This window comes from Leptonychotes weddellii, chromosome 1 (assembly GCF_054177405.1).
Source record: "Leptonychotes weddellii isolate Sample4059 chromosome 1, ASM5417740v2, whole genome shotgun sequence".
Lineage (NCBI taxonomy): Eukaryota > Metazoa > Chordata > Mammalia > Carnivora > Phocidae > Leptonychotes > Leptonychotes weddellii.
Window position 1 is genome coordinate 14,380,631 of NC_138369.1, and position 12,541 is coordinate 14,393,171.

General features: G+C 46.1%; 1 protein-coding gene and 1 long non-coding RNA gene across 2 annotated transcripts in view; one reads left to right on the plus strand and one right to left on the minus strand.

Annotated features, from left to right (window-relative positions):
- MAP4 (microtubule associated protein 4) overlaps positions 1-7,320 on the minus strand; it is a 171,412-nt gene extending 164,092 nt beyond the window's left edge. The window contains exon 1 of the mRNA XM_031027832.2: positions 7,220-7,320. The gene's annotated coding sequence lies outside the window, so the exon portion shown is untranslated. The remainder of the gene's footprint in view (positions 1-7,219) is intronic.
- A 148-nt stretch (positions 7,321-7,468) lies between these two features.
- On the plus strand, positions 7,469-10,866 carry LOC145721050 (uncharacterized). The gene is made up of 4 exons (XR_014144523.1): positions 7,469-7,537; positions 9,025-9,115; positions 9,316-9,432; positions 9,525-10,866. It is a non-coding gene; the product is annotated as an uncharacterized LOC145721050 (long non-coding RNA).
- The last annotated feature ends 1,675 nt before the right edge of the window (positions 10,867-12,541 follow it).

A 12,541-nucleotide genomic window follows, 5' to 3' on the forward strand; every position in this document is an offset into this window, starting at 1 on the left:
GAGCAGGGAGCCCGATGCGGGGCTCGATCCCAGCACCCTGGGATCACGACCTGAGCCGAAGGCAGACGCTTAACGACTGAGCCACCCAGGCGCCCCAATAAATAATATCTTTAAAAAAAAGAGAGAGAGAGAAAGAATGAAGACTTGGGTTAACAGCAGCTCTAGAGAAAAAGACCTAGAAGGGAGCATACTACCAGACAAGTATAAACCAACACTAAAAAGTGGATATTGAAAGAAAGAAGAAATTATTGTAAAGCAGCAATGGCAGAAACGAAGTGGTAAGCTCCCCAGGGAAGTGGTCATTTTGAATTCCTTAAATACTTCATTTCCAGGGCCTAACACAATACCCGGATCAGACCGTATCTGACAAACTGACAAACTGTAGCACATCCACAGGAGATGCCCCACATAGTAAAAGGTTTAGAAAGCACATTTCATAAGAGGTGGCTGGGGGAAAAAACTGTTTAGTCTGGAAAAAACTTAAGTGGGACAAAATAATTCCAGAAAAGGAATTACTCTTGCTGTCAACACTGTCAAAAGTTAAAAAAAAAAAAATCTAAAAACCAGGAACTTCTTTAATTAAAAGGAGTAATCCCACCAAGAAGGGACAAAGGTTGACTTGTTAGTCAAGGTACTTGATATGAAGAGACTGCTTTGCTTGGGATCAAGCTAGCAATGGGAGTGAGAATAGGTCATCAATTCCAGCTGCAATCACTCACTTCCTGTTTGGCCAAGGGCAAATGACATCACCTCTCCACTTAAGCTGAAAAACAGTAATTTAAAATATCAATATTATAGGAGTATAATTTAAATTAGTTAACAATTGCAAAATGCTTTGGAAATTTACTTTATTATGATAATGAAAACTGCATTTTCCTATTTTACACATACACTGAGGTTGAACAGTTAAGTAAATCTATTATAAATAACAAGAGCCAAGTTTCTCACTGTCAGAGAAAAAAGTTACTAATAAGCAAGGAGAGGAATGCTAGAATGAACTTGTGGTACTGGACTAGAGTCAGAGAGACCAGTATGACCGCATCATATGTATATACTGATAGATATGGAAATAAACATAGATACGTGTGTACCTGGGTCAGTATAGATACATGTATTTCTTAGGTCTGCCCTCTAAGACGACCTAAAGCAGTGACAGCCCAGTAGCAGTGAGTACATCCAGTTCATTTAGAAACTAGATCTGGGTTTCTAAATATTTTTCTCCAATAAAAGAAACCAAGGCTCCTTGGAAAAATGGCTGATTCTTCCGGGGGCTGAGACAGGGAAAATACAAGATGAGACTGGAGCATCTTGCAGCACCAGAAAGTAAGCTCCAAAAAAAGAAAAGGGGGACATATCAAAAGAACATAGGTGCCAAATGGCCAAAGCCAGAAGAATGTGAGCAACAAAGTACTGTTATTGGTACAACCCAAAGGAAAAAATAAATCGTCATGAATCCATACTGATACAAATGAGTAAGTAAATAAATTGGGGAAGAGTCGTGTACAAATCTTCCCATCAGAAGAATTCCAAATAATGTAGAAGGAATGAGGGAAACAGAAATTCAAACAATTACACAGTAATTGCTGCTGCAGGCAAATTTCACCGATAAATGCTAAAATTCGTGGATCAAACTTAAGATCTTTGTGTAACCTCACAGAACCTCCCCCAAAACATTTATTCATTACTGTGGGTGATTCTAACACAGGCTCACAAATTCTTTGATACTCATCCCTTCAGGAGGTAGAGCTTAATTAATTCCCTTCCTCCAGAAATGGGCTTGACTTGGTGACTCGTTTCTAGCTTCTAACAAAGTAAGGAAATGGAAAAATAGTCACTTTAGTGAAACCAGGCAGATACTACCTTAATCAAGTTATCAAAGTTAACATCAGTAGTAAGTCACATTGCTATCAGGTATCCCCCGATATGCAATATGACGTGACAAGAAGGACATACCATCTCTATGGTACTCTTCCCCGAAATGCCTCACTTCAGGCTAATCATGACAAAATATCAGAAAACCCAATTCAGGAACATTCTACAAATAACCGACTGCTACTCTTCAAAGGTGTCAAGGAGAGAAAGACAAGCAGAGACTAAGAAACTGTCACAGATTGTTGGAAACTAGGGAAACAGGACACCTAAATGTAATGTGGTATCCTGGATCAGATCCTGTAATAGAAAAAGGGTATCACTGGGGAAGAACTAGGGAAATGAGAGGAAGCCTGTAATTTAGCTAAAATAATATTAAACTAATATTGATTTTCTAATTTTAATAAATGTATCACTATATAAGATGTTAACATTAAGGAAAATTAAGTAAAGATTATATGGAAATTCTGGGGCTCCTGGGTGGCTCAGTCGTTAAGCCTTCGCTCAGGTCATGATCCCAGAGTCCTGGGATCGAGCCCCGCATCAGGCTCCCTGCTCTGCGGGAAGCCTGCTTCTCCCTCTCCCACACCCCACCCCCGCTTGTGTTCCTTCTCTCGCTGTGTCTCGCTCTGTCAAATAAATAAATAAAATCTTTTTTTTTTTAAAGATTTTATTTATTTATTTGAGAGAGAGAGTGAGAGAGAGAGAGAGCACAAGAGGGAGGAGCGGGAGAGGGAGAAGCAGACTCCCCGCCGAGCAGGGAGCCCGACGGGACTCGATCCCTGGACTCCAGGATCATGACCTGAGCCGAAGGCAGTCGCTCAACCAACTGAGCCACCCAGGCGCCCATAAATAAAATCTTTAAAAAAAAAAAAGATTATATGGAAATTCTGTACTATCTTTACAATCTTCTGTAAATCTAAAATTATTTCAAAATAAAATATTTTTTAAACTGCCTTCTTGTAAAGTCAGAAAGAAAGTGAGGAAAAGCAATACATTTTAAAAGAAATTGAAATACATGCAAACCAATAAGAAGTTCTACGGCGAGAAGATTAACATTTCCAGGCGCCTGGAGGGCGCAGTCGGTTAAGCATCAAGACTCTTGGTTTCAGCTCAGGTCGTGATCTCAGGTTCCTAAAATAGAGCCACCGGATTCTCTCTTTCTCTCTCCCGTACACCTCCATGCACACACGTGCTCTCTCCCAAATAAATAAATAATCAAAAAAAAATTTTTTTAAAGGAAGATTAACTTTTCTATGGTATAAACAAACACCAAAGTAAACTGGATTGACTTTCAAGCTCAAAAATTTAATGACATACAGGGGCGCCAGGGTGGTGCAGTCCGTTAAGCCTCGGACTCTTAGTTTCGGCTCAGGTCGTGATCTCAGGGTGGTGAGACAGAGCCCTGGATCCCTTGGCACTCAGCTTGGCGTCTCTCTCTCTCCCTCTCCTCGCCCTCACCCCCACCTCGCACATGCGCACTCTCTCTCTCTCTCTCAAAAATAAATTAATTAAACAAAAATTTAATGGCATACAAAACAATTCCCATTAGGTCTGTGTCGAGAGATTAGCCCAGAGAGCTCTAAAAAGGTGGTGAATATGATCCCTCATATATGTCAGTTTGCTTTATCCCCTTTCTTGACCATAATTGTCCTCAACACATTCCTAGCAGTTAAGTCCACAAAAACCTGGTTCTAAAAGTGCCATTTAGAAGAACAAAGTGAAATTTGTGATATTTACTCGGTTTCCTTTTCAAATTACCAAATCAAATGAACCACCAATGACTTCCATTAGGTCAAAATGTTCCTCAGATTTTCTTGCTTTTTAAGGGAAAATAAAATCTACACATCAACTAACCATGCTTAGCATTTAAAAAAAGAAGGGGGGCGCCTGGCTGGCTCAGTTGGTTAAGCGACTGCCTTCGGCTCAGGTCATGATCCTGGAGTCCCGGGATCGAGTCCCGCATCGGGCTCCCTGCTCGGCGGGGAGTCTGCTTCTCCCTCTAACCCTTCCCCCTCTCATGCTCTCTCTCTATCTCATTCTCTCTCAAATAAATAAATAAAATCTTTAAAAAAAGAAGGGGGGCGCCTGGCTGGCTCAGTTGGTGGACCGAAGATGCACTCTTGATCTCAGGGGTCCTGAGTTTGAGCCCCATGTTGGGGGTAGAGATTACTTAAAAATAGTAATAGTAATAATTTTTAAAAGAAGAAGGAGGAAAAAAAAAAGGAGGAGGAGAAGAAGGAAGAGAAGGAGGAGGAGGAAGATGCCCTAAATTTGAAGGGTCAACAGCAGAAATTTCAAAAAAAAAAAAGAGACAAAGGATGGATCAATTGGGGAAAAAGAACAAGACACTGAAATCAGGAAGAACTCTCTGACTAAAGCTAAGTCACCAGGACGCCTGGGTGGCTCAGTACGTTAAGCGTCTGCCTTCAGCTCAGGTCATGATCCCAGATTCCTGGGATCGAGCCCTACATCGGGCTCCCTGCTCAGCGGGGAGCCTGCTTCTGCCTGCTTCTCCCTCTGCTTGCCACTCCCTCCGCTTGTGCTCTAGCGCTCTCTGTCAAATAAATTTAAAAAAAATCTTTAAAAAAATAAAGCTAAGTCACCTATCTTGATTACACAAGTCCCCCCTTCACACAAGGGAACACTCACTTCCACAAACACCCCCACCCTATAACCAAAATTAAAACCACAAGGCAGTATCTTTCCCAGCTCTCAATCCATTTCAAGCAAGCTTGGGAAACCTGTCCTACTCTCCCCTGAAAGCCAGAGTATGTAATTAAAAAGTTTTCATATCCTCAAGAAAAATTAAAAACAGGGTGCCTGGGTGGCTCAGATGGTTAAGTGTCTGCCTTCGGCTCAGGTCATGATCCCAGGGTCCTGGGATCGAGTCCCGCATCGGGCTCCCTGCTCCTTGGGAGCCTGCTTCTCCCTCCGCTTCTCTTTCTCTCTCTCTCTCTCTGTCTCTGAAGAATAAATAAATAAAATCTTTAAAAAAAAAAAAAAAAAGAAAAATTAAAAACAGAGCTAAGCCACCTGGACATAAGAAAATCCAGGTGCTTCCTTCAATGTCAGCAAACAATGGAAAATGACTTTTTAATATGTAATGTAAACTTGCTTGTAAATTTGAGAATTTTAACACAGGTTAAATAGGCTGAGATGACAAATATTTCAAGAGATGACTTTAAAAAAAAACAACACTGAGACAGGGTGGGAAAATGTTCTTAGAATCTTCCCAGCACTGTCAAACACTAATATATTTGTTCATACAATGGAAAAGAAGGGAAACTCACCAGGATTCAGTAATTTGATTAAAACATCCCCTAAGAACATCCAGGGCCCTTAGTTCCCATTCTATAATCAATTGCCTTTTTATTACTGATTTGGCTGCCCAGAAACAAAGGAGGTGTCCTAGCCAGCGGATAATTAATTCCAATTGTGTACATGCACTTTATACTTACGGTGTAAATAAACTGGTATCTGGCTAATCAGTCTCTGGTGAGATTACTTTGCATGAATAAATTCTCAAGCGCTTGAGTCACTCCTGTGTGAACCAAAAATTTCACGTTTCTAAGCTGGGGGGGAGGGGGGTCAGAGAGACCTTGATGTGGATGCCAGTTCTGCCACATAACTATCTGTGTGACCTCTTATTCTTGTCAGTCTCAATTTCCCCATCTGTAAACAAATACCTACAATTAGTCCCTGGAAGATGGCAAGTGCTCAAAAGGTGACAGCTTTATTATTTTTAAGTCAAATTGGAGAGGAAGACTACCACTGATACAGAAACATTTCACTTGAAAAGGAGTAGTCTGGACCATCAAAGCACTGCATTGGAAAGACACCCCCTGAAGAGAGAGGTCCCATCCCAGAGAGGTGAGAGGAGCAGAGTTTAAAAGTTGCAAGTAAAGTACCTGCTGCACTGTACAGTTCTCACTTAGCAACTCCAATGTTGTCTACCAAACACCCAGCCGGTAATAGTTAGAGCATGACAACTGTTCACTCTAAATCCATGTGCTCAGCTTGGATTCAGGACTGATTTATAAAAATAGCTGTTGCTGCTGCTCTTTGAATCTCTTTGAGCTGATGACTGGGCAGTGTTACCCTACAGGCCTAGAGCAGCTGTATTCCCTCACCACACCCATTTCTCTGCCTACCCAGCCGAGCTGACGGCACCCCCCTCCCATCTCTGCAGCATACTATTCTCCCTCTTCCTGGGCTGAGTGAGCAAATTACAAGCACAAATATCCCCTGATGCAATGCCACAACCATCCCTGGGAAAGAGCAGAGGCAGTTGCCAAAAGCGCAGCAGCAGGGAAACGGGCGGGAGACACACACACACACACACACACAGAGAGAGAGAGAGAGAAACACTGCAATGCTATGCAGCCAGGGAGAGCGAATCGAGAGGCCCTAGGGAGCAATAGTGTAACCAAACCAGAGGAGGGAAAGGAGAAAGGGGGTTTCCAGGAGAAAGCTGGGTAACACTAACCCTCCCGAGAAGCGCGTTTCACACCGGGTCTGGGTGCTAAAACACAAACCTAAGCGTAATGACTGCCTCCTCCCCAAAGCAGCAAATGCATTTAATTTACACGTTTCTGAATGGGAGCAAAAAAAATCCCAACGTTCCCCCACGGGGTAATTTCACCAAAAAAGAGCTCAGGCAATACACCAGCGGAGAACCTGGTCCAAGTGCTAAATCACAATCTCGGTTCTGGGTAACGTTTCCAACTGTCCCCTCCCGGTCCCTGTCCCAAACCTCCCATCCCCACCCTTGCTGCGACGGCTTCGCCCTCCCGCAGCCAGACACACGCTAGTCCCCCAACAGTGCCGGAGGGGACGCGCGCCGTGAGCCCAGGCTGGGGCCCGGTTCTCCAGACCGCCCCTCAGCCCCGCCCGTAACCGCAGACTGGGCACTTTCTCTAGCTCACATCACCCCCACCTCAACTGACCCCCCGAAGTCTCACGGAACGACCTTTGAGTTTTCCTACGCCCCCGAGCCCCACCCAGGGCCCCAGACCGCAGCCGACCCTCGCTCCGCGAGCGCAACCCCATCCTCAGCCCGAGGCTTGCCGCTCGGCCCCACGCTTCAGACGCCCGAAGCCCTGGTCCTCTCAGCCCGCTCCGCCCCGAGGGGCCCCCGGATCGCTGAGCGCCCCGAAGCCTTGGAAGATCACGCCCGCAGGCCCCCAGCCCGGCCGCCCCCGCGTCCCGCAGGCCCGCGGCCACCGCCCTTCCCCGCCTCTGGCGGGCCCTGCGGGGTCCCGGGCGGCCGCGGGGCGCGGCTCGGGCAGCCCCCGGGACAGTGGGGAGGCCGCCCCTCCGATCGGGCCCCGCCTGTCGCCGCACCTACCCGCCGCCGCCGCGCCGGAGCCAAAGCCGGAGGGAGCCGGGAGAGGGCCGGGAGAGGGCCGGGAGGAGCCGGGAGGAGCCGGAGCCACCGAGCTAGCCCGTGGGGCGGGGCGCAGGGAGGCGGCCGCTTCCTCGTCGCCCTCTTGAGGGCCGGCGCGAGGGAGTGGCGCCGCCACCGCCTATCCCGCGGGCGCCGCTGCTCCGACCAATAAGCGAGGCGAGGGGGCGGGCGGAGGGCTGTGGCAGGCCAATGGGCGCCGGCCCCGCCGCCTCGACCTCGCCGTGGTAGCGGCGCGAGCGGAGGGCCGTTGGGGGCGAGGTATGCATGGGGGCTTTAGACTCCCGCCTCCCGTCTGCTAGCGCCCGGGCGGCCGGCAGGTAGACCGACCGCCGCCGCGGCTCTGTGGTGGACGTCGCTTCCTTTCAGAATTTGGGTGCCTGGAGCGGGGAGGATGCGAGCGGCCGGGCACACGCGGCCGGGGCCCCGGATCTCCCCGCCCGCGGGGCCTGCGGGCTCTGTGATGTAACCTGGGCGGGGCGCGGGGCGGGGCCTAGGGCGCGGGCCAGCTGGTCGCGGGAAGGAACCGTGGGGGGACGGGGACGCGGGTGTGGGGCCGCTCCAGGGCTGCGCTGCCACCAGCCACAAGTGACGTGGCTGGTCCAAGTTGAAATGTGCTGTAGGTGAGAATACACATCGGATTTCCGAGACTTAGTACCAAAAAATATATCTCATTCATAATTTTATATTGATTATAAACTGGATAATTGATGACAAAATTGGTTACAGTTTTAGATATATATGGTTAAAAAAGCACATTTAGAATAATTTCATGGGGTTTTTTGTTGTTATTGTTTGCTTTTTAAAATGTGGCCACTAGAAAACTTAAAATTACTATTTCGGTCACGTTATACATCTGCTGGATAGCAGGAAAAGTGATGGCTAACGCCTGAGTACTTATTATATTCCAGGCTCTCTCGTGTTAAGTATGTGACACCTAATAACTCATTTAGCTGTCACAGCAATGCTCTACAATTGGTGTTCATGTTCCCATTCTCATTTTACAGATGAGAAACAAACACAGAAGTTTGGTAATTTACCTAATGACAGCAAGCCTGCAATCAGCAGATTGGTGCTTTAACTCAGGCAACGAGGCCTTGGGGCCATGTAGTCAACCTCTAGAGCAGGCTGCTTACCAGAAAGAACACTGGACTTGGTTGAAAGCCCTGGTTTGAGGTCAGCTCTGCTACTTTGTGTGTCACCGTAGAGAAGTTCAGCTTCAGTTGCCTTAGTAAAAATGAGATAATGCAGTCACCGGCCTCTGTCACAGTCCCCATTAGGGTGACCTAGAAGTAGCATAGTGAGGTAGTTAAACTTGGACTGTGGCCCCTGAGTCCCTGTGTACACATCTGGGAACTGCTACTTAGAAGTTATGTGAGCTTGTGGGAGATACTTAATTTCTCTGTACCTCAGTTTCCTCAACTGTAAAATGGGTAATATGGCACCTAGTTTATTAGGGTTGTTAGGTGGATCACATTAAAGTGCTTAGATTGGTGCCTAGGACTTAGCAAGCATTTATAGAGTACTGCTCATAATGACTATGAAGGAGCATTTATAGCCTATGCAAATACAAAGGAATGAAGAGTAGAAGGATAAGTGAAAAAGGCATAGTACTATGAATTTGGAGCCCTGGAAAAAACTTTAGGCCAGTCACAGAGAACTGAAATGACGGATCTAGGTCACAGACCAATTCATAAGGCAGGTGTTGTGGGACCAAACTCAGAGCTTTTCCCCTCTCTCACATGCAGACTCCAAAGCAGGGAAACTGCCGTTGCAAGCCTGAATTCATTCATCCAACAGACACTGAATGAGGACCAGCACATCAGGAAGGCCTGCATGGTGAGGGTCACTTAGAAAAAAGTAAATAAAATAGGCTTCCTGTCCTAGTGAATTAGCATTACTTCATACCAAAGCCCACAGATTTTTGTCCAAGCAGAGCCTAACTGTTGGGAGGGTGGGAGCTAAATAAGCTTAAAAAGCTAAAAAGCCTAAAAAAGGGTGGGAGCTAAAAGAGTTATTCTGATTCTTCTGCTGCCTAGAGTAACCAGCCCCAGTGCCCGTCCCAGGCTTCAAGAGTGGAATTAGCTTTGAGCTCCTTAGAAGTCAGATGGCTAGGAAAATTCAGAAGTGTTGGAATCTTCCATTCCTTCTTTAAGGTAATAAAGTCACCATGTTATGTGTATCGTGTATCCCAAGATAGTCACTCAAGAGTCATTCTCAATTATCCCCCCACCTCCCCCCATTTCAGGCCTACCAGATGCTCCTTCTGCCTCAGAAACATCTCTACTGGGGCGCCTGGGTAGCTCAGATGGTTAAGCATCTGCCTTCAGCTCAGGTCATGATTCCAGGGTCCTGGGATCGAGCCCCACATCGGGCTCCTGGCTCAGTGGGGAGCCTGCTTCTCCCTCTCTGTCTGCCTCTCCCCCTGCTCATGCTCTGTTTGTTTTTGTATCTCTGTCTCTCAAATGAATAAATAAAATTAAAAAAAAAAAAGAAAGAAAGAAACATCTCTACCTAAACACTGATGCCCTTCTGGTTCAGTCCCTTTTGTCTTTCCTATGTACTGCCACAGCTACTTCCAAGCCCCCCTTCCACCTGCTTCAGTCCCAGTTACACAACTTAGGCACCACCCTCTTCAGTTCATACACATCCTCCTGCACCCCTTCTATGCCTCTCTCTTACAGCACTTACCACCTATGTGGAATCACTCTGGAAACGTGGATCTGCCCTAATAGATTGTTTCTCAAAGCACAGTTCCTTCAGTTTCCCCACCTCCAATGGGAAAGAACACTTCCTCCAGTGCCAGAGTACCCAGGATGGAAAGCATAGAACCCCAGCAACAGAGTTGGAAAGGATCTTAGCGAACATCCAGTCCCATGTCTAAAGATATATTCTTCAGGCTCTACAAGTTCACAATAAGACATTTTAGGGTTATCTAATGTATTTATTATCCATGAAAAGTGTGCTTTATATTTATTCATCCAAATTTTGACCAAAATATAGGCCAGGACACAGACATAAGCAGAACCCAGTGACTTACCATAAAGACTTCCCTCCAGTTTTACCAGAAACTTCTTCAGTTACTTTCCATTGCATTAAAATCCTGAAAATGGTTTTCAAGACCCTATGCAATGATGCTGTCTCTCTGGCTCCCCTCATCATCTGCCTTACGTCTTGCTCTGCACAGCATCATCTGCCTTCTTTGTTTCTTGAACTTAGGAATTAACCATAACAATAGGGTTGTAAGACTTCTATAGAAAAACATTATAGAGGTGCCTGGGTAGCTCAGTCGGTTAAGCATCTGCCTTCGGCTCAGGTCATGATCCCAGGGTCCTGGGATCGAGCTCCGCATCCAGCTCCCTGTTCCGCGGGAGGCCTGCTTCTCCCTCTCCCACTCCCCCTGCTTGTGTTCCCTCTCTTGCTGTGTCTCTTTCTGTCAAATAAATAAATAAAATCTTTAAAAAAATAAAAATAAAAATAAAATGGTGTAGCATAGGGATGCCTGGTTGGCTCAGTCAGTGGAGCATGCAACTCTTGATCTCAGGGTTGTAAGTTCAAGCCCCATGTTGGGTGTAGAGATTACTTTAAAAAATAAAATAAAGGGTGCCTGGGTGGCTCAGTTGGTTAAGCGACTGCCTTCAGCTCAGGTCATGATCCTGGAGTTCCAGGATCGAGTCCCGCATCGGGCTCCCTGCTCGGCAGGGAGTCTGCTTCTCCCTCTGACCCTCACCCTTCTCCTTCTCTCTCTCTCAAAAATAAAAAAAATTAAAAAATTAAAAAATTAAATAAAACCTTAAATTAATTAATTAGTTAATTAAAAATGGTGTAGCGTAGTGGCTGCAAACATTATAGACTAACAACTCAAAAGCTCCCCACTTTAGTGCCTGGACACTTAAAATACTTAACCTACCCTGACACCTTTGCAATTGGGATAGCTATGTGCCTCACTGGATGAAGCTTTCAGATAAGTCTTTTTTTTTTTTTTTTTTTTCAGGTAAGTCTTTATTTATAAAGACAAACTCAGGGGCTCCTGGGTGGCTCAGTTGATTGAGTGTTCGACTCTTGATCTCAGCTCAGGTCTTGATCTCAGGGTCTGGAGTTCAAGCCCAGCATGGAGCCTACTTAAAAAAAAAAAAAAAAGACAAATTGAGCTGCCCAGAATACAGACACAATGCCTAGAGGTGATGCAGCCATCTTAAGAGAGTAAGGACAAAAGTCATGGGCTGAGGGTGAGGAGTAGGAAGATAGGAGGAGACTAGGTCCTTAGCATCCTTCAGCAGCTACACTAATCTGACTGTCCCCCTCTGGGCCTCTTGTAAAGTGAGAAAAGTAACCCCTATGTCCTAAAGCCATCATTAGTCAATAAATCTCCATTGGTGTAAGCCACCATTAGTCTCTCTTATTTGCTGCCATAGGCAATCTGAACTGGCACATACAGTAAAAGCCCTGGACTACAAGTTGAGAAACCCCATTATAGTCCTCGCTCTGCCAGGAACAAGCTGTGTGGCCTTGGGCAAGCCATTTCCCATCTCTGGGCCTCAGGTTCCTCATCTTTATCAGGGAAGTAGAACAAGATGGTCTTTTCACCTCTCACTTTCACAGTGATTTCATTCACTGTGCATGCTACGTAATGTGCAATGTGGGACTTCCTTTCCCTCGAAAAAGACTACTTCTTTCAAGGTTCCCTAAGTGTTTCCTTTTTCCCATAACCACAAGACTAGTTACTAAGACCTGTCCCTATCAAGTGGATGGATGAAACACACACTTTTGGGACATTCCCTGTACACAAATTCCCCCCAGTAGGTCCCTATTCCCTCTTCCTTTGGTTAGTTTCATTCACCCATCCCCAGAGGGAGCTCAAAGAGGGTTCTACTCTAAAACTAATGGAGCGGGATGGGGGGGTGTTTTTCCTGGGTGGCTCAGTCGGTTAAGCATCTATCTGCCTTTGGCTCAGGTCATGATCCCTCTCTCTCTCTGCCTGCCTCTCTGCCTACTTGTGCTCTCTATCTCTCTGTCAAATAAATAAATAAAATCTTAAAAATAAAATAAATAAAACTAATGGAGCGGGGCACCTGGGTGGCTCAGTTGGTTAAGTAGCTGCCTTCGGCTCAGGTCATGATATCAGGATCCTGGAATGGAGCCCCACATCACATCAAGCTCCCTGCTCAGCAGGGAGTCTGCTTCTCCCTCTGCCTCTCCGGCTGCTTGTGTGCTCTCTCTCTCTCTGTCTCTCTCTCAAATAAATAAAAATCTTTATTTTTTTTA